This window comes from Phyllobates terribilis, unplaced genomic scaffold, assembly GCF_046119375.1.
Source record: "Phyllobates terribilis strain yellow unplaced genomic scaffold, ASM4611937v1 Scaffold_3__8_contigs__length_932513732, whole genome shotgun sequence".
In the NCBI taxonomy this organism is placed as follows: Eukaryota; Metazoa; Chordata; class Amphibia; order Anura; family Dendrobatidae; genus Phyllobates; species Phyllobates terribilis.
Window position 1 is genome coordinate 86,847,625 of NW_027362763.1, and position 18,978 is coordinate 86,866,602.

The following is an 18,978-nucleotide window of genomic DNA, read 5'->3' on the forward strand; positions in this document are numbered from 1 at the left end:
TCAGCAAAGGGAAAGTCAACGGCTGGTGGCTGATATTAATATTCTGGGAACAGGTCAATACCCATTAAGGTTCCCAGGCTATTAATATCAGCGCACAGCTGTTTGCTTAGCCTTTATTGATTATTAAAGGGGAGACCCCAAACAAAAATTGATGTGGGGTCCCCCTATATTCACTAACCATCAAAGGCTAAACAGACAGCTGCGGGCTGATATTAATAGCTTAGGAAGTGGCCATGGTTATTGGCCCCCTCCTAGACTAAAAACATCAGCTCTCAGCCGCCCCAGAAATCGTACATCAATAAAATGTGCCAAATCTGATGCTTAGCCTCCGATTTTCCCACTTGCCCTGATGCGATGACAAGTGGGTTAATGATTGTGGGGTTGGCGTCAGCTGTTTTATGACTGCTAATATCAAGTCCACAAGTTAGTAATGGAGAGGCATCTATAAGACTCCCTATTACTAACCCAATAGTCAGATTGTAAAAAAAAACACCCAGAATAAAGTCCTTTATTTTAAATAAAGACAAACACTCTTTTATTGAAATAAAAATAAAAAAGTATTATACTCACCTTTATGTCTAATCCACCGAAGTCCTTGTCCCCGGTAAAAGAGAAAAAATTAAAAAACACCATAATGCTCACCTTAACACCTAATCCCTGATGCCCTTGTCACCAGTAAACTACAAAAAATAGTAAACCACCATAATACTCACCTGTCCGCCGTGAATATAATCCATACTGTCCCATGACAGTCCGGATGACTTGGAGAGCAGTCACATCAGCAGTCACTAATGTGACTGCTCTCGACGACAGCCCGCTCACACTGACACAAGAGTGTAATCTCTCCTGCAGGTGATGCCGCCTTTCTACCGCCGCTGATGGCCTGCAACCAATCATCAGACATAAGCAATGTCAGGAGATCATCATGGGGTGCAGTGCTTGTCATGGTGCGTATCTGGGAGGTAAGTGCTCTTTGCTTTCTTTTTATTTGATTGGGACAATCGAAAAGCGCCATCCAGTAGGGAACAATCTCTTTAAAATATGGGAAAAGGAGAATTGCATTTTTTTTTAATCTGTTCAAAAAAAGATGTAAAAAATAAAATCGCTTCCTTTTTTCCCCATATTTTAAATATAAACAAATAATAAAAAATTAAAGAAAAATAGTTTTGTCTTGTCCCTAATAGTCCAGACTATGAGAATATGATGTTATTTATGCTGCATGATTATAAAAGAGAAAAAATAATAGAGAAAATCTATTAGTAGATAGTCATAGATTAGTGACTCTTGTAGATGAGAACAAATCCCTGGGTGTCCATACAGGGGATGTAGCTCAGTGGTAGAGCGCATGCTTTGCATGTATGAGTCCCTGGGTTCAATCCCCAGCATCTCCATGTTTTGTGATAAAAAAAAAAACTAGAAAAGTTTCCAAACATTCAGGAATCTGATACGTGTGAGTATACAGCGGTTCATCTGTCTGGGTGTAACACAGAAACTGCACACAGCACTAAATATCAGAAAGGGACTAGTGTTGAGCGACACTAAAATGCTCGGGTGCTCGAATCTCGGCCCGAGCTCGCCGTGATACTCGGTTGCCGGACCCGAGCAATGAACCCAATGTCCCTATGGGAGACCCAAGCATTTTTGCGGCGGCACCCCCGGCAGTCTGTAGAAAGCCTAAAAAGTGCCCAAAACGATAGTGACAGTGCTCAAATGAGATGGGGACAGCATGGGGATCGCCCCAGGAAGCATTTCTGACCCCCAGGTCACTGCTGTCAATAACGTGGTCAGAAGTATTAAGCCACTTTTACGGGCTCACAATAGAAGGTCCAAAAATGAAACTGAAACTGTTTTCCTGTGAAATATGTTAAGGAACATCCTTTCCAGGGTAATGACTTGTGTATAAGGTAAAATAAATAACCAAAAACAAAAATACTCCTCCACACCTTGGGCTATGTTCACAAGTAGCATTTTTTATGCGTTTTTGCACTTTTGCATTGCTTTCAACCGTGACAAATGCAATCACCGGGAAATGTCATTTTAACATTTTACAACCTTATCTGGCCATGTGCTGTGTGACACATGCATACAGTGCTGAAAAGACATGGGAACAGCATGGGGAAGACCCCTGGATGCATCTCTGACACCTAGGTCACTGCCTAAAAGTGTGCCCATCAGAAATGATCCTTGCCGCATCAGAAGATGCAGACTTGCAACTATCCCCGTGCAAGTCCTTGTCCCAGGGCAGTGTTCAATTGTACCTCCCCCATTCCTTGCAATGAAAGAGCAAGTATGCAGCCTGCCACCCACTCACCCACCCCCAGGCTGCAATACCATACTGCTTGCTTGCTTGCACTTGAAATTGGGCCTTTTAGGCATGTGGAGGCGGAATCTGGCCACCACGTCATGGCTGCGTCGGCGGCCTGGTATCCATACTCAGTCCCCAGCCGCCCGGCGGCCGGGTGTCCACGCTTGGTCCGCAGCCGCCGGGGGTGGTCGGGTGTTTACGCTTGGTCCCCATCCGCCAGGGGGCGGCCGGGTGTCCATACTCGGTCCCCAGCCGCCCCGCGGCCGGGTGCCCACACACGGTCCCCAGCCGCCTGGGGGCGGCTGGGTGTCCATAAACGATCCCCAGCTGCCCCTATTTGTCTCGGTGCGCCTTATACACAAGCGCGCATACCAAAACATTACCTGTGACCTCCCCAGTGCATTTAGTGGGAAGGACAGCCTAACCACAAACACGTGGACAAGTGAATGTGGCCAGGGATGGTCCATCTCACTGACGCCTTCACACTGGGTTAATATTGTGGAAGCCGGGATACAGCTGGACACTGTGATGCAACACGTCCTCCAGACATAGAGGATTGCGTGTCCTGGGTCAATCAGGCTTCAACACAAAGTTCAGAAGGTAAACAGCAGCAATGGTCGGCCTCCTACACAACGAGTAAATTATTTATGATCATGAGGCTATCCATCTCATTAGCTTTCTGTTCCTTGGAATGCAAGCTCATGTATGTAGTAGCGGCTAGGCCTGAGGTGGTCAACGTTTTGGCGCATATCCTACCTCCTCTGAGGATTTCTGGATGTTTTCCTGCTACTATCCCAGTTCTATGACTCCTGTTAAAACAAAGCTTCAGGTGATGAATGATGGATGAGGTGGTGGCAAAGGAGAAAGAGCAGGAGGAACAGGGACCATTCACATCAATATCAGGCCAGTCAACCACACATGTCTTGTAGGATATGTTTCTGTACCAAAAGGAGCGGTTCGGCTACACAGTTATAGGGCATACAGTGAGTGCAATGCCTACCAAAAATTTCGAGGCACTCCAATGCCCCTTGGAAGTGACATGGAGGTCAGAGGGCCTTAACTAAACCATTTTTTCCATTTATAGCAACTGGGACTCCAGTACACTGTTGGCCTTAGCAGTGAATGGAAGAGTCGTGGAGGTTAGAGGTAACTGAAAACAACATTTCAATGCCCCTTGGAAGAGCTGTGTAGTTCACAGTGGTTTAACAAGACCATTTTAATGCCCCTTGGAAGAGAAGTGGAGGTCACAGTAGCTTAACAAGACCGTTTTAATGCCCCTTGGAAGAGACGTGGAGGTCACAGTAGCTTAACAAGATGGTTTTAATGCCCCTTAGGAGAGACATGGAGGTCACAGTAGCTTGACAAGATGGTTTTAATGCCCCTTGGAAGAGTGGTGGAGGTTACAGTGGAATAAAAAGACAATATCAATGCCCCTTGGAAGAGACGTGGAGTTCAGAGTGGTTTAACAAGACGGTTTTAATGCCCCTTGGAAGAGACGTGGAGTTCAGAGTGGTTTAACAAGACGGTTTTAATGCCCCTTGGAAGAGACGTGGAGGTCACAGTAGCTTAACAAGACGGTTTTAATCCCCCTTGGAAGAGACGTGGAGTTCAGAGTGGTTTAACAAGATGGTTTTAAGGCCCCTTGGAAGAGACGTGGAGGTCACAGTATCTTAACAAGACCATTTAAATGCCCCTTGGAAGAGACGTGGAGGTCACAGTAGCTTAACAAGACGGTTTTAATGCCCCTTGGAAGAGACGTGGAGTTCAGAGTGGTTTAACAAGACGGTTTTAATGCCCCAACCAACCGCGACCAATCAGCGAGATTGGCGCCTAATTTAAACAGCGCTATGAGCTCCCGACGGCAAGTGTGAACGGAGGACCGAGGAGCGGCACCGCCGGTCGGGATGCTTCTGCTGCGAGCAGCCGCTCATCTCCCAGCTGCTGGCAGCGGAAGTACCCGCACAGGCAGCACCGCTCCTCGGTCCTCACTAATACGACGCTGATTGGTTGCGGCCGCCGGCCCCGACCAATCAGCGATTTTGGTGGCAAATTGAAACACCGCTCTGCTGATTGGTCACTACCGCCAGCCGCGACCAATCAACGATTTTGGCGAAAAATTTAAACAATGCTCTGTTGATTGGTCGCGGATTCCAGCCGCGACCAATCAGCGAGATTGGCACCAAATTTAAACAACGCTCTGCTGATTGGTCGCGGACGGCAGACGCGACCAATCAGCGAGATTGACGCCAAATTTAAATAATGCTCTGCTAATTGGTCGCAGTCGCCGGCCGCGAACAATCAGCAGTATTGCCGCAAAATTTAAATTCCGATCTGCTGATTGGTCGCGACCGCCGGGCGTGACCAATCAGCGATTCTGGCGCCAAATGTAAACCCCGCTCTGCTGATTGATCGCGGTGGCCGGCCGCGACCAATCAGCAATTTTGGTGCCAAATTTTAACAACACTCTGCTGATTGGTCGCTGTCGCCGGCCGCAACCAATCAGCAGTATTAGCGCCAAATTTAAACACCGCTCTGCTGATTAGTCGCAACCAATATATAGAAAGGATATAAACGAGCTTGAAAAGGTACAAAGGAGGGTAACAAAATTAATAAGTGGAATGGAGGGACTGCAATACCCAGAGAGGTTGGCAAAACTAGGACTATTCAGCCTGGAAAAGAGAAGGTTGAGGGGGGACATAATAAATGTGTACAAATATGTTAGGGGACAGTATAGAGACCTTGCCCGGGATTTGTTCAAAAGGAGGGATATTACGGTAACAAAAGGGCATTCATTAAGACTGGAAGAGAAAAGCTTCCAGCACCAGCATAGGAAGGGGTTCTTTACGGTAAGAGCAGTGAGAATATGGAATTCACTGAGTGAGAAGACGGTAATGTCGGATTCACTAAACCAGTTCAAGCGGGGACTGGATGCATTTCTAGATACCAGGCAGATTTCAGCGTATACTTAAAAATAGAATAAAATAGTAAGTTGATACAGGGATTTATTCTGCTGGTTTCAGAGTCGGGAGGGAATTTTTCCTCAGGTGAAGATTGGCCAAATCATTTGGGGTTTTTGCCCTCCTCTGGATCAACTTTAGCAACTACAGAACTTACAGGTCGAACTTGATGGACGCAAGTCTTTATTAGGCTTTACAAACTATATAGTGATGTCACAGTACAGAGATAATGCACATAGTGAGGTCACAGTACAGAGGTAATGCACATAGTGAGGTCAAAGTACAGAGATAATAAACACAGTGAGGTCACAGTACAGAGATAATACACATAGTGATGTCACAATACAGAGATAATGCACATAGGGATGTCACAGTACATAGATAATGCACATAGTGAGGTCACAGTACATAGATAATGCACATAGTGATGTCACAGTAGAGAGATAATAAACACAGTGATGTCACATTACAGACATAATACACATAGTGATGTCACAGTACAGAGATAATCCACATAGTGAGGTCACAGTGCAGAGATAATGGACATAGTGAGGTCACAGTAGAGAGATAATAAACACAGTGATGCCACATTACAGAGATAATACACATAGTAATGTCACAGTAGAGAGATAATAAACACAGTGATGCCACATTACAGAGATAATACACATAGTGATGTCACAGTGCAGAGATAATGCACATAGTGAGGTCACAGTACAGAGATAATACACATAGTAATGTCACAGTAAAGAGATAATAAGCACAGTGATGTCACATTACAGAGATAATACACATAGTGATGTCACAGTACAGAGATAATGCACATAGTGATGTCACAGTGCAGAGATAATGCAGATAGTGAGGTCACAGTACAGAAATAATGAACATAGTGAGGTCACAGTGCAGAGATAATGCAAATAGTGAGGTCACAATACAGAGATAATGCACATAGTGAGGTCACAGTACAGAGATAATGCACATAGTGAGGTCACAGTAGAGAGATAATAAACACAGTGATGTCACATTACCGAGATAATACACATAGTGATGTCACAGTACAGAGATAATACACATAGTGAGGTCACAGTACAGAGATAATGCACATAATGAGGATCACAGTAGAGAGATAATGCACATAGTGAGGTCACAGTAGAGAGATAATGCACATAGTGAGGTCACAATACAGAGATAATGCACATAGTGAGGTCACAGTACAGAGATAATGCACATAGTGAGGTCACAGTACAGAGATAATGCACATAGTGATGTCACAGTGCAGAGATAATGCACATAGTGAGGTCACAGTACAGAGATAATGCACATAGTGAGGTCACAGTACAGAGATAATGCACATAGTGAGGCCACAGTGCAGAGATAATGCACATAGTGAGGTCACAGTACAGAGATAATGCACATAGTGAGGTCACAGTGCAGAGATGATGCACATAGTGAGGTCACAGTACTGAGATAACACACATAGTGAGGTCACAGTACAGAGATAAAGCACATAGTGAGGTCACAGTAGAGAGATAATAAACACAGTGATGTCACATTACCGAGATAATACACATAGTGATGTCACAGTACAGAGATAATGCACATAGTGATGTCACAGTACATAGAAAATGAACATAGTGAGGTCACAGTACAGAGATAATGCACATAGTGAGGTCACAGTACAGAGATAATAAACACAGTGATGTCACAGTACAGAGATAATAAACACAGTGATGTCACAGTACAGGGATAATACACATAGTGATGTCACAGTACAGAGTCACTAAACACAGTGATATCACATTACAGAGATAATACACATAGTGATGTCACAGTACAGAGAAAATGCACATAGTGATGTCACAGTACAGAGATAATGCTCATAGTGAGGTCACAGTACAGAGGTAATGCACATAGTGAGGTCACAGTACAGAGATAATAAACAAAGTGATGTCACAGTACAGGGATGATAAACAAAGTGTTGTCACATTACAGAGATAATACACATAGTGATGTCACAGTACAGAGATAATGCACATAGCGATGTCACAGTGCAGAGATAATGCACATAGTGAGGTCACAGTACAGGGATAATGCACATAGTGAGGTCACAGTAGAGAGATAATAAACACAGTGATGTCACATTACAGACATAATACACAGTGAGGTCACAGTACAGAGATAATGCACATAGTGAGGTCACAGTACAGGGATAATGCACATAGTGAGGTCACAGTAGAGAGATAATAAACACAGTGATGTCACATTACAGAGATAATACACATAGTGATGTCACAGTATACAGATAATAAACACAGTGATGTCACGTTACAGAGATAATGCACATAGTGATGTCACAGTACAGAGATAATAAACACAGTGATGTCACGTTACAGAGATAATGCACATAGTGATGTCACAGTACAGAGATAATGCACATAGTGAGATCACTGTACAGAGATAATGCACATAGTTAGGTCACAGTACAGAGATAATAAACACAGTGATGTCACAGTACAGGGATAATACACATAGTGATGTCACAGTACAGAGATAATGCACATAGTGATGTCACAGTACAGAGATAATGCACATAGTTAGGTCACAGTACAGAGATAATAAACACAGTGATGTCACAGTACAGGGATAATACACATAGTGATGTCACAGTACAGGGATAATGCACATAGTGATGTCACAGTACATAGATAATGCACATAGTGAGGTCAGAGTACATAGATAATGCACATAGTGAGGTCACAGTATTGAGATAATAGACATAGTGATTAGTGTTGAGCCACCCCCGTGTGTTCGACGAACTGTTCGTCGAATGGTTGGCGAACACCTTCGAACACCGTTAAAACCAATGGCAGGCAAACAAAAACACATAGAAACACATAGAAAACACCTTCAAAGGTGTCCAAAAGCTGACAAACTGCTCAGAAGACACAACTAACAAATGGAAAAGTGACAAGTACATATAGTCATGCGAAAAGAAAAGAGGTGGAGGAATAAAAGGAGGGGGAGACACAGATATAGGCATGTCATGCCCTTCTAAAATCCAAAAAGTGAGAAGCCGACACGTTCAGTCCGCTCCTGCCCGTGCCACCTCCGTGTCGCCGGGTTTGTGCCAGAGCCGCGGTGAACCCTGACGGCCAGCCCCCCTCTCCCAATACTGGTGCCTGTCCGCTGGTGGGTCGAGCGAGCCCCCCTGTGGTGGAGGCAGCTCTAAGCTTTTTAATTTAAATTGTCCCTCTAATTTGAATGAATACACTTTAAATCCATTTACAAGGATCTATTGGAGGGCAAGTCTCATGCCAGCAGCCGCGGTAATTCCAGCTCCAGTAGCGTCAACTAAAGCTGCTTCAGTTAAAAAGCTTTTATAAGGATCGAGCTTGGCGGTCCACTGCAAGGCGTGCTACCGCCAGTCCCAGCCCCTGTGGCTTGGGGTGCCTCCTGATGCTCTTCACTGAGTATCCCGTGGTCCCGAAGCATTTCCTTTGAAAAAATTAAGTGTCCAAACTACAGGTGGTGTAGCTTGCTTAACAGCCGGGATAATCCGCTGACTAGCAGACACTGCTACTAGGCACAAAGTATTTCCTGGGCTAGATGCAGTTAAAAATTTGTAATTAGATTCTCTCGTTGGATGCTGAGAAAGCATTCCATAGAGTCTCCTGGCACGCCATATATGATTCTCTTAAAAAGCTTGGGGTAGGGGTCTAGGGGACCCTTTTATAGCCAAAATCACGGCCCTGTATCGCAATACGTCACCTAGGCTGAAGATAAATGGAACTGTAGCACCCTGAGGGCTCGGTTGCTACAGAGGTATTGCACCTCACCCAGAGGTGTGATATCTCACTCTCAGGTAAGGATGGAGTGTGGATCAGGACCCGACACCTGCATGCATTACACCACATTGCCGTGGGGCAGGGCGACCAATATGCCCCTGAGATGGGCACGACAGTCCCTGTCCCTGACTGGAGTGGGGGGAGGGAATACTGAGGAAGGGGAACCCTGTAGTGCAGGAGCAGGTAGGAAGCAGTTCCTGGGTGCATTGAGAAGGGAGTATAAAAGGTGGGCACCATCTTAGTTCAGTGCAGAGAAGTCTGAGCAGAAGTGGCAGGGAGCAGGGGCTCTGCATGAGCTCTGCTCCGGAGGTGGGCCTAGTAACAGAGGCCCAGGCCTGGAAGAGGGAGAAGGAAGGAAGAGGAGCGGAGAAGGCTCCAGGAACGAGGAACGAAGGGATCCCAGGCGTGCGGACGGGCGAGTCGCCACCGCACGCCCGAATCCACCTGCGTGGAGGGGTCAGGCCAAAGGGGGAGACCGGTCCACGAAACTAGTGGAGGCAGGAAATGACCCTCAGCTAGAAACCGGAGGCTGTGACATTTTATGTGGCGCAGCCCCTCGCTACACCCGCTAGGAAGGCACCACATAGGGTCAGGGAAACTGGCGCCAAGTTTACCAAGAGGGGGCCCGAGGCAGCCGGACAGAAGGGTTGGTAAGAAAGGCCAGACAAAGGACACACAAAGGGGGTCCTGTGAAGCGCTCCAAAGTTATCTGGGAGTTGTCTGAGCCCCTCACCTGGTGAGCACAGTACGACGTGGGCAGCCGTTACCTGCAGACGTGGTCTGGATAATAAGAACTGTGAGTAAAGGCCCTGGACTGCATCACTGACTCCGTGTCGTTACTGCTGCTGCCCTGCACCATCACCCCCATCCTCCGCATACACTGCCCTGAGGCTATACTCCTCCCGTGGGGAGTTATGCTACGCTCTGCTGCACCCACAACACCAGCCTCAGCGGTCTGCCCTGCAGCGGCGGTTCACTCTGACCGCAATCCACGGGTGGCGTAGTCAGACATTTAAACATCAAAACCACATAAATAGTTCCGCCACTGGTTTGACCGCCCTGAGCCACGGAACCGGGTCGCCGCCACGGAGACTACAACCACCAGCATCCACCAAAAAGGGTCCGGCTCCGGGTGTCCCAAGGCCCAGGGGGTGCATCAGAACATTTTCATCACCTTTCACAATCACCAATGGGACAAGGCAGGGATGTCCTCTGTCCCCTCTCTTATACATCCTAGTGACGGAGCACCTGCTCTCATCAATTCGCCATAACACCAATATTAGGTGGATTGAGGTGGGAGGCACCGAGTACAAGTGCTCTCTATTTGCTGATGATGTCCTAGTATATATCACTCAATCACATATATCCATCCATGCTGTTATGGCTGAAATAGATCACTTTGTTACATGGTCAAATTTTAAAATCAATGCAGCGAAGTCTGAGGCCCTCGATGTCTCCCTCCCCAAATCCTTACAGGATTCCATCCAGTCCAACTTTCCCTTTGCCTGGTCCTCACAGGGTATCAAATACTTAGGAATTCCTATTCATAGAGACCTCTCCCATCTATGTTATCTTAATTTTGGGCCCTTTATTGAACAACTCCATACAGACCACGGTTGGCAAGTTAGAACTGTAAGATTCACTACGTGAACCACTGGTGTTTTGTGGAAAAGCACATGTACACTGTGTTCCAAATTATTATGCAAAAAGTGTTTAGGAGTGATAAGGGAAGAATTTGTTTGTTTGTCAGTTAAACTCATTGATGGTGATGTGTGTCAGGGCTCTTTATATCACTGTAAGCAATTGCAGACACCTGTGCTAATTAGTTTGGCAGGTGTGTCCAATGAAAGGCAAGACTACTTAAGAAGGCTGTCCCACATTATTAAGTAGCCTACATTTTCTGCCAAAATGGGAAAGAAAAAGGATGTGTCGGCTGCTGAGAAGCAACAAATTGTGGAGTGTTTAGGTCAAGGCATGACTACAATCAACATTGTGCGATGATCAGGATGAAGTGTCTTGGCAATCAAGAAGTATGTAGCTGATTCACAGTACACATGTGTGCGTGCTGATAAGGGGAAATTGAGGACTCTTTCCTACAGGCAATTATGTCAGGTTAAAAGAGCAGCGGCAAAAAAGCCTTGTCATAGCAGCAGACAAGTTTTTGAAGCTGCTGGTGCCTCCAACGTCCCCCGAACAACAAGATGCAGGGTCCTTCAGAGGTTTGCAGCTGTGCATACGCCATCCTGTCGACCTCCTCTATCCACTTCACACAAGCAGAAACGGCTCCAGTGGGCCAAAGATTACATGAAGACTGATTTCAAAACTGTTTTGTTCACGGATGAGTGCCGTGCAGCGCTCGATGGTCCAGATGGATGGAGTGGAGGATGGCTGGTTGATGGACACCCCACGCAAACACGGCTACAGCGCCAACAAGGAGGAGGTGGAGTAATGTTTTGGGCTGGAATCATGGGGAGAGAGATTGTCGGCCCCTTTAGGATCCCTGAAGGGGTAAAGATGAACTCCATAATGTATGTGGATTTTCTCAAACAGCACTTCCTGCCATGGTTCAAGAAGAAGAACCGTGTATTCCACAGCAAGATCATTTTTATTCATGATAATGCACCATCTCATGCTGCACATAAAACATCTGCATCTCTGGCTGATATGGGCATAAAAGGGGACAAACTTATGGTGTGACCCCCATGCTCCCCTGACCTCTACCCCATTCAGAACCTCTGGAGCATCATCAAAAGGAGTGTCTATGATGGCGGGAGGCAGTTCCCAACTAAGCAACAGCTCTGGGAGGGTATTCTGTCCTCATGCAAAACGATTGAAGCAGAAACCATCCAAAACCTGACAAATTCAATGGACGAGAGAGTTCAGAAGCTCCTTTCGAACAAGGGGTCCTATGTGAAAATGTAACATCACCTAGAATAAAGTTTTGAGTTGAAAACTGTTTGATTTCAGTTTCCAATAATCTGCTAATGCTTATAATTTCAAAAATGACCATTTTTTTGGTCTTTATTAAAATGAAAAGGTTGATCGAAAAGTTTGGGGGATCTAAGAGTGTGGCAACCCAGTAGTCATGATTACTTCGAATTCTGACAATATGAGGGTCATGTTGCAGGTAGTGCAGCAAGAAGGCACTTATGTGTCTTGCGCATCTCGGAGCCCCAAATTTATTTTCTGGGCTAGATGCAGCTAAAAATTATTATTAATTTTAAATCTGGTGGAGCTTAGTATAGATGGCCTAATAGGATCAGTGCTGCACACTACTACAAAGCCCAAATTATTTTCCAGCCAAGATACAGATAAACATGATTAGTAATTTTAAATCTGGTGGAGCTTATTATAGATGGCCTAATAGAATCAGTACTGCACACTGCTACAAAGCCCAAATTATTTTCCACCCAAGATACAGATAAACATGATTAGTAATTTGAAAGCTTAAAACGGTTGGTGAGGTGATTTTAACCAATCATCAAGCTTTTACTCTCCCCAGGATGACACAGGGGTAGAAAAGTCATTTCGGATCCATGATTTGTTCATCTTTATGAACGTGAGTCTGTCTACATTATCAGTGGAGAGCCGCGTGCGCTTATCTGTCAGCACACCACCAGCAGCGCTGAACACACGTTCAGACAGAACGCTGGCTGCGGGGCATGACAAGATCTCCAAGGCGTAAGTGGCTAGCTCTGGCCATTTATCCAGATTGGAAGCCCAAAAAGAGCAAGGGTCCAGTGACACAGTCATGGCTTCAATGTTTACTTGGAGATATTCCTGTACCATCGTCTCTAGGCGTTGACTATGTGTCAGACTTCTTGTCTCCTGTGGCCTTGCAAAGGATGGGCTAAAAAAGTGGTGAAATGATTCCGCAAAATTGATGTTACCAGCAGATACTGTGGTTCTGTTACGGTTTGAGTGCTGAACACTCGACGGTCCCACGGTTGGCAAGTTGGAACTGTGAGATTCACTACGTGCACCACTGGTGTTTTGTGGAAAAGCACATGTAACATTCTGATACTCCTGCATGCGTGCATCCCTTTCTATGGCAGGAATAATTTCTGCAAATTTACTTTTGTACCGGGGATCTAACAGTGTGGCAACCCAGTAGTCAGGATTATTTCTAATTCTCCCATTTCGAGGGTCATGTTGCAGGTAGTGCAGCAAGAAGGCACTCATGTGTGTTGTGCATCCAGGAGCACCAAGTCCCTGTTGTGTGGATGGCGAAGTAACAATCATGCTTCCTTCCTCTGTCCTCTCCCCCCAACCTCGCACAACAGAAATTTGATCAAGGTCTCCCTCATCTGATCAGTCTTCCATCAGTTCGTCCTCCACTTCTTCCTGGGCTCCTGCACCTTCCTCACTAGTTTGGCTGCTACCATGCGCCCTGGTAAAACCATCTCCCCCACCCTCACATGCCTGCCGCCTTGGTGCTGCTGACCGTCTGGACCTTGCAGATGTTAGCCCTTCCGCATACAACTCCTCCTCCTCTACTTCCTCCACCTCCTCTTGTCGCACCACCTGACTCCGAATTCTGTTTAACATGTGCTCCAGCATGTAAATCACCGGAATAGTCATGCTGATAATGGCATCGTCAGCACTAAACATCTTCGTCGCCATTTCAAAACTGTGCAGAAGGGTGCATAGGTCCCTGATCTGAGACCACTCCTCCAGCGTGATTTGCCCCACCTCTGGATCTCGTTGGCCCAGGCTATACGTCAGAACGTATTGCACCAGGGCTTGTCGGTGCTGCCACAGTCGCTGCAACATGTGCAGAGTTGAATTCCACCGGGTAGGCACATCGCATTTTAGCCGGTGAAGTGGCAGGCCCAACGACTTTTGTAGAGATGTAAGTCGCTGAGCTGCGGGATGCGAACGGCGGAAGTGAGCACACAGCGACCGTGCCCTCTGCAGAAGGCCATCTAGTCCGGGATAGTGGGCTAAAAATTGCTGGACAACCAGGTTCAACACGTGAGCCATACAAGGCACGTGTGTGACATTGCCCCGGCGAAGGGCCGCACCCAGGTTTGCAGCATTGTCGCACACGGCCTTCCCTGGTTTCAGGTCCAGTGGAGACAACCATTCATGAAACTGGTTCTCCAGAGCTGACCACAACTCCTCAGCTGTGTGACTCACATTTCCCAGACATTTCAAAGTAAAAACCGCCTGATGACGTTGAGCCCTACTGCCAGCATAGTAAGGAGGTGTGCAGGATCCCTTCTGCGCAGTTAGAAAGCTTGTGGCACGACCAGACAGGCTTTGGGTGCAGGTGGAGGACCGAGAGGAGGTTGAGGAGGCAGAAGCAGTGGAGGAACTTTGAGATAAAGAAGATTGACACACAACTCGTGGGGACGGCAAGACTTGGACAGCAGCCCCTTGTCCTGCTGTCACCATAGTTACCCAGTGCCCAGTCAGCGACATGTAACGCCCCTGTCCATGCCTACTCGTCCAAGTGTCTGTGGTGAAATGCACCCTGTCACACACAGAGTTTCTCAAAGAAGCGGTGATGTTGTGTGTGACATGCTGGTGGAGCGCAGGCACACCTTTCTTTGAGAAGTAGTGCCGACTGGGCATCTGGTACTGGGGCACTGCGACGGACATAAGGTCTCGAAAATCCTCTGTGTCCACCAGGCGGAAAGGCAGCATTTCTGTAGCCAAGAGCTTGCAGATGGTGAAATTCAACCTCTTAGCTTTCTCATGGCTAGGAGGAAATGGTCTTTTACTTGTCCACATCTGAGGGACCGAGGGCTGGCTATTGTGCTTAGACGGGGTTGATAAGGGTGTCCCCGGCAAACTGCCGGCCTGTGAGGAAGATGCAGGCGGACATGTTAGGTTGCCTTGATCCAAAGGTGGTGCTATCAATGTCGGACAGCGCTCAACACCAGCTGGTGTTACCACCTCCAAAGAAAATGATGACCTGCCAATCACGCTGGCTGTTGCGGGTAAAGAGGTGGCAGGTCTGCACCCCAAAACAGGTGTGACTGCTGTCCCCCCAGTCACAGAGGATGAAGAGGCCGCGGATGCACAAGATATGGCAGACGGTGGTTGGCCCGGCCGGCTAGGCCGCATTGTAGCACATTGAGCTTCCCACTGCAACTTATGCTTCATGTCCATGTGCCGGTTCATGCATGAAGTACTCAAACTATGTATTTTTTGGCCTCTACTTAGATTTTGCTGACAAATGTTACAGATAACACGAGTTGGGTCATCTTTATCGATCTGAAAAAATGCCCAGGCTATGCAAGGCTTAGCACCCATGCGACCTGAAGAGCCACCACGACTTGTGGTCAGAGGCAGAGTTGTGTTTGAGGATGCAGTTGTTGACGTGCTTCCAGTACTACGTCTCTGTCCAGGAAGGCACAACCTGACCTCGTCGTCACTAGCATCTTCCTCCACCTCCTCTGCTGACCTCATCTCTTGGCTGACTGTGGGTTGACAGTAAGTGGGATCTCCAACCTCATCATCATCACCCTTTGCGTTATCACACCCGTCGTCCTCAGAGCCAACCTGTTCCTGCCCTGACAAAAAACTAAAGTTGTCGCTCCAATCAGGTATTTGAGTCTCATCATCGTCTTCCTCATTGTCTCCACCAACAGGAGTTACAGTTTGGGAATGAGGGTCTACATTATGGTCAGAACCTTCTGCGTCTGGTCCTGGATCCGACTCATAAAGATTCTGGGCATCAATGCAGATCATTTCCTCGTCTGGATTCACAGAAGCGCTGGAGTCGACCTCTGATTCCCAGGCTATAGTATGAGTAAACAGCTCTGCAGACTCAACCATCTGTTCTACCTCATACTCAGACGGGCAGCTGGAGATTTGGGAGCTGTGAGGAAGCAAGTGCGATTGGGGTGACACCTTTGAGGACTGGAGTATTTGTGATGTTGAAGTTGATGTGGAGGAGAGCCCACTTAAAGGAGCACTTGATATCCGTTGAAGCACCTGCTGTTTTTGTGCCTCATCTGGAATTTGTAGCGATTGGCGTGGCCGTAAGAAAGGGATCTTATCACATTGTCCGCTAAAAGAAGTAGACATTTTAGTTTGGCTGGAAGATGGTCTTTCTTCTGCACCTACCCCACGGACACAACCTTTTTTCCCCTTCCCAACACGCCTATTCCCCTTTCCACCAGCAGCAGGCCTTTTTCCACTCATTTTGGTGGTTAACTAATTCACAACTCTGGAGTTGTTTGCGCAAAAAAACAATGGATGGTAACCGAGCAGAGCTGAGTGGCCAAACTGTGGTATTAGGCCAAAACTATTGGCTGGGTTAGATGCAGAAAAAAATTATATATAATTTGCAACCTGATGGAGGTCAGTATAGATGGACTAATACAACAAGTCCCACACACAGCTAGAAGCCCAAATATTTTTTCAGAGGTAGATGCAGAAAAAAATATATTCAGTTTGCAACCTGATGGAGGTCAGCATAGATGGACTAATAGAGAAAGTCCCACACACTGCTAGAAGGCCAAATATTTTTTCAGAGGTAGATGCAGATAAAAATTATTTTTAATTTGCAACCTGATGGAGGTCAGTATAGATGGACTAATAGAACAAGTCCCACACACTGCTAGAAGGCCAAATATTTTTTCAGAGCTAGATGCAGAAAAAAATTATATTCAGTTTGCAACCTGATGGAGGTCAGTATAGATGGACTAATAGAACAAGTCCCACACACAGCTAGAAGCCCAAATATTTTTTCAGAGGTAGATGCAGATAAAAATTATTTTTAATTTGCAACCTGATGGAGGTCAGTATAGATGGACTAATAGAGAAAGTCCCACACACTGCTAGAAGGCCAAATATTTTTTCAGAGCTAGATGCAGACAAAAAATTATTTTTAATTTGCAACCTGATGGAGGTCAGTATAGATGGCCTAATACAATGAGTCCCACACACTGCTAGAAGGCCAAATATTTTTTCAGAGCTGGATGCAGATAAAAATTATTTTTAATTTGCAACCTGATGGAGGTCAGTATAGATGGACTAATAGAACAAGTCCCACACACTGCTAGAAGCCCAAATATTTTTTCAGAGCTAGATGCAGAAAAAAATTATATTCAATTTGCAACCTGATGGAGGTCAGTATAGATGGACTAATAGAATGATGCTATGCCCAAAAGATTTTACTTCACTAGGTGCAGTAAAAAAATTGGTATTCTATACACAGGTGGTATATCTTGCAACACAGATAGGCTACTCCACTGACTAACACACTCTGCAATAGGCCAAAAAGGATTAGCTTTGCTAGATTCAGCCAAATGCTGTGAAAAAAACTTGCACAGCACTGGCACAGACCTGCCTGGCAAAAACTGATAGGAACTGATGTAACCTAGTCCTGAAAAGGACTGCAATTACAATTAGTCTTTACTCCCACAATCTATCTATTTAAGAGCACAGACCTGCCTGATAAAAGTCATAGGAAATGCTGTAACCTAGTCCTTAAAAGGACTGCAATCACAACTATTCCCTACTCCCAAGCTATCTGTAGATTTGTGCGAAAATTGACTTGAAATTAACAAGGTATAGCACACACAGCAACAGCGGTGCCGTCTAACACGCAGCTGCAGCAGTGAGAAAATGGTGGCGACGGGGAAAATGGCTTGGTCTTATAGGACAAGGACATGTGACATACACTGCCAATGACACATGCCCTTGCTTGTGTGAAAAAAAGCACTTCGCTCCGTGTGTGCGCTGCTGATAGGCTGACAGATTGCACCTCCAATGCAAATGCGGGAAAGAGAAAAAAAAATGGAGATCTTCATTGTTCCTGCAGAGATCCATCCCCTGCCCCTCCCCCCGCCCCGCTGTACACTCAAACTGCGTATTAACATTAATTTTCATCATTACTGAGAAAAAATCCAGTTATGATTTTGGTGCACGAACAGTTATCGAACATAACCTCGAACAGCCGAATTTTTCTCAAATCGTTCGTGTTCGCCGACCGGCTCGAACACCGCCCAAAACAGCTCGAATTTGAGATTGGCGAACAGTTCGAGTGGAACAACGCTCATCTTTAATAGTGATGTCACATTACAGAGATAATGCACATAGTGAGGTCAGAGTACATAGATAATGCACATAGTGAGGTCAGAGTACAGAGATAATGCACATAGTGAGGTCACAGTGCATAGATAATGCACATAGTGAGGTCACAGTACATAGATAATGCACATAGTGAGGTCACAGTACAGAGATAATGCACATAGTGATGTCACATTACAGAGATAATAAACATAGTGAGGTCACAGTACATAGATAATGCACATAGTGAGGTCACAGTACAGAGATTATAAACACAGTGATGTCACATTATAGAGATAATGAACATAGTGAGGTCAGAGTACAGAGATAATGCACATAGTGAGGTCAGAGTACAGAGATAATGCACATAGTGATGTTACAGTACATAGATAATGCACATAGTGAGGTCACAGTAAATAGATAATGCACATAGTGATGTCACAGTACAAATATAAGGCACATAATGACGTCACAGTACATAGATAATGCACATAGTGATGTCACAGTACAAAGATAATGCACATAGTGATGTCACATTACAGAGATAATAAATACAGTGATGTCACATTACAGAGATAATACACATAGTGATGTCACAGTACAGAGATAATGCACATAGTGAGGTCACAGTACAGAGATAATGCACATAGTGATGTCAAAGTAGAGAGAAAATAAACACAGTGATGTCACATTACAGAGATAATACACATATTGATGTCAAAGTAGAGATAATAAGCACAGTAATGTCACAGTACAGAGATAATGCACATAGTGAGGTCACAGTACAGAGATAATGCACATAGTGATGTGACAGTATAGAGATAGTGCAAATAGTGAGGTCACA

The 18,978-nt window shown here is 45.7% G+C and overlaps 1 non-coding gene across 1 annotated transcript; it reads left to right on the plus strand.

The window, feature by feature from the left end:
• The first annotated feature begins 1,319 nt into the window (after window positions 1-1,319).
• On the plus strand, window positions 1,320-1,391 carry TRNAA-UGC (transfer RNA alanine (anticodon UGC)). Its single transcript has one exon. It is a non-coding gene; the product is annotated as a tRNA-Ala (tRNA).
• Window positions 1,392-18,978: the final 17,587 nt, after the last annotated feature.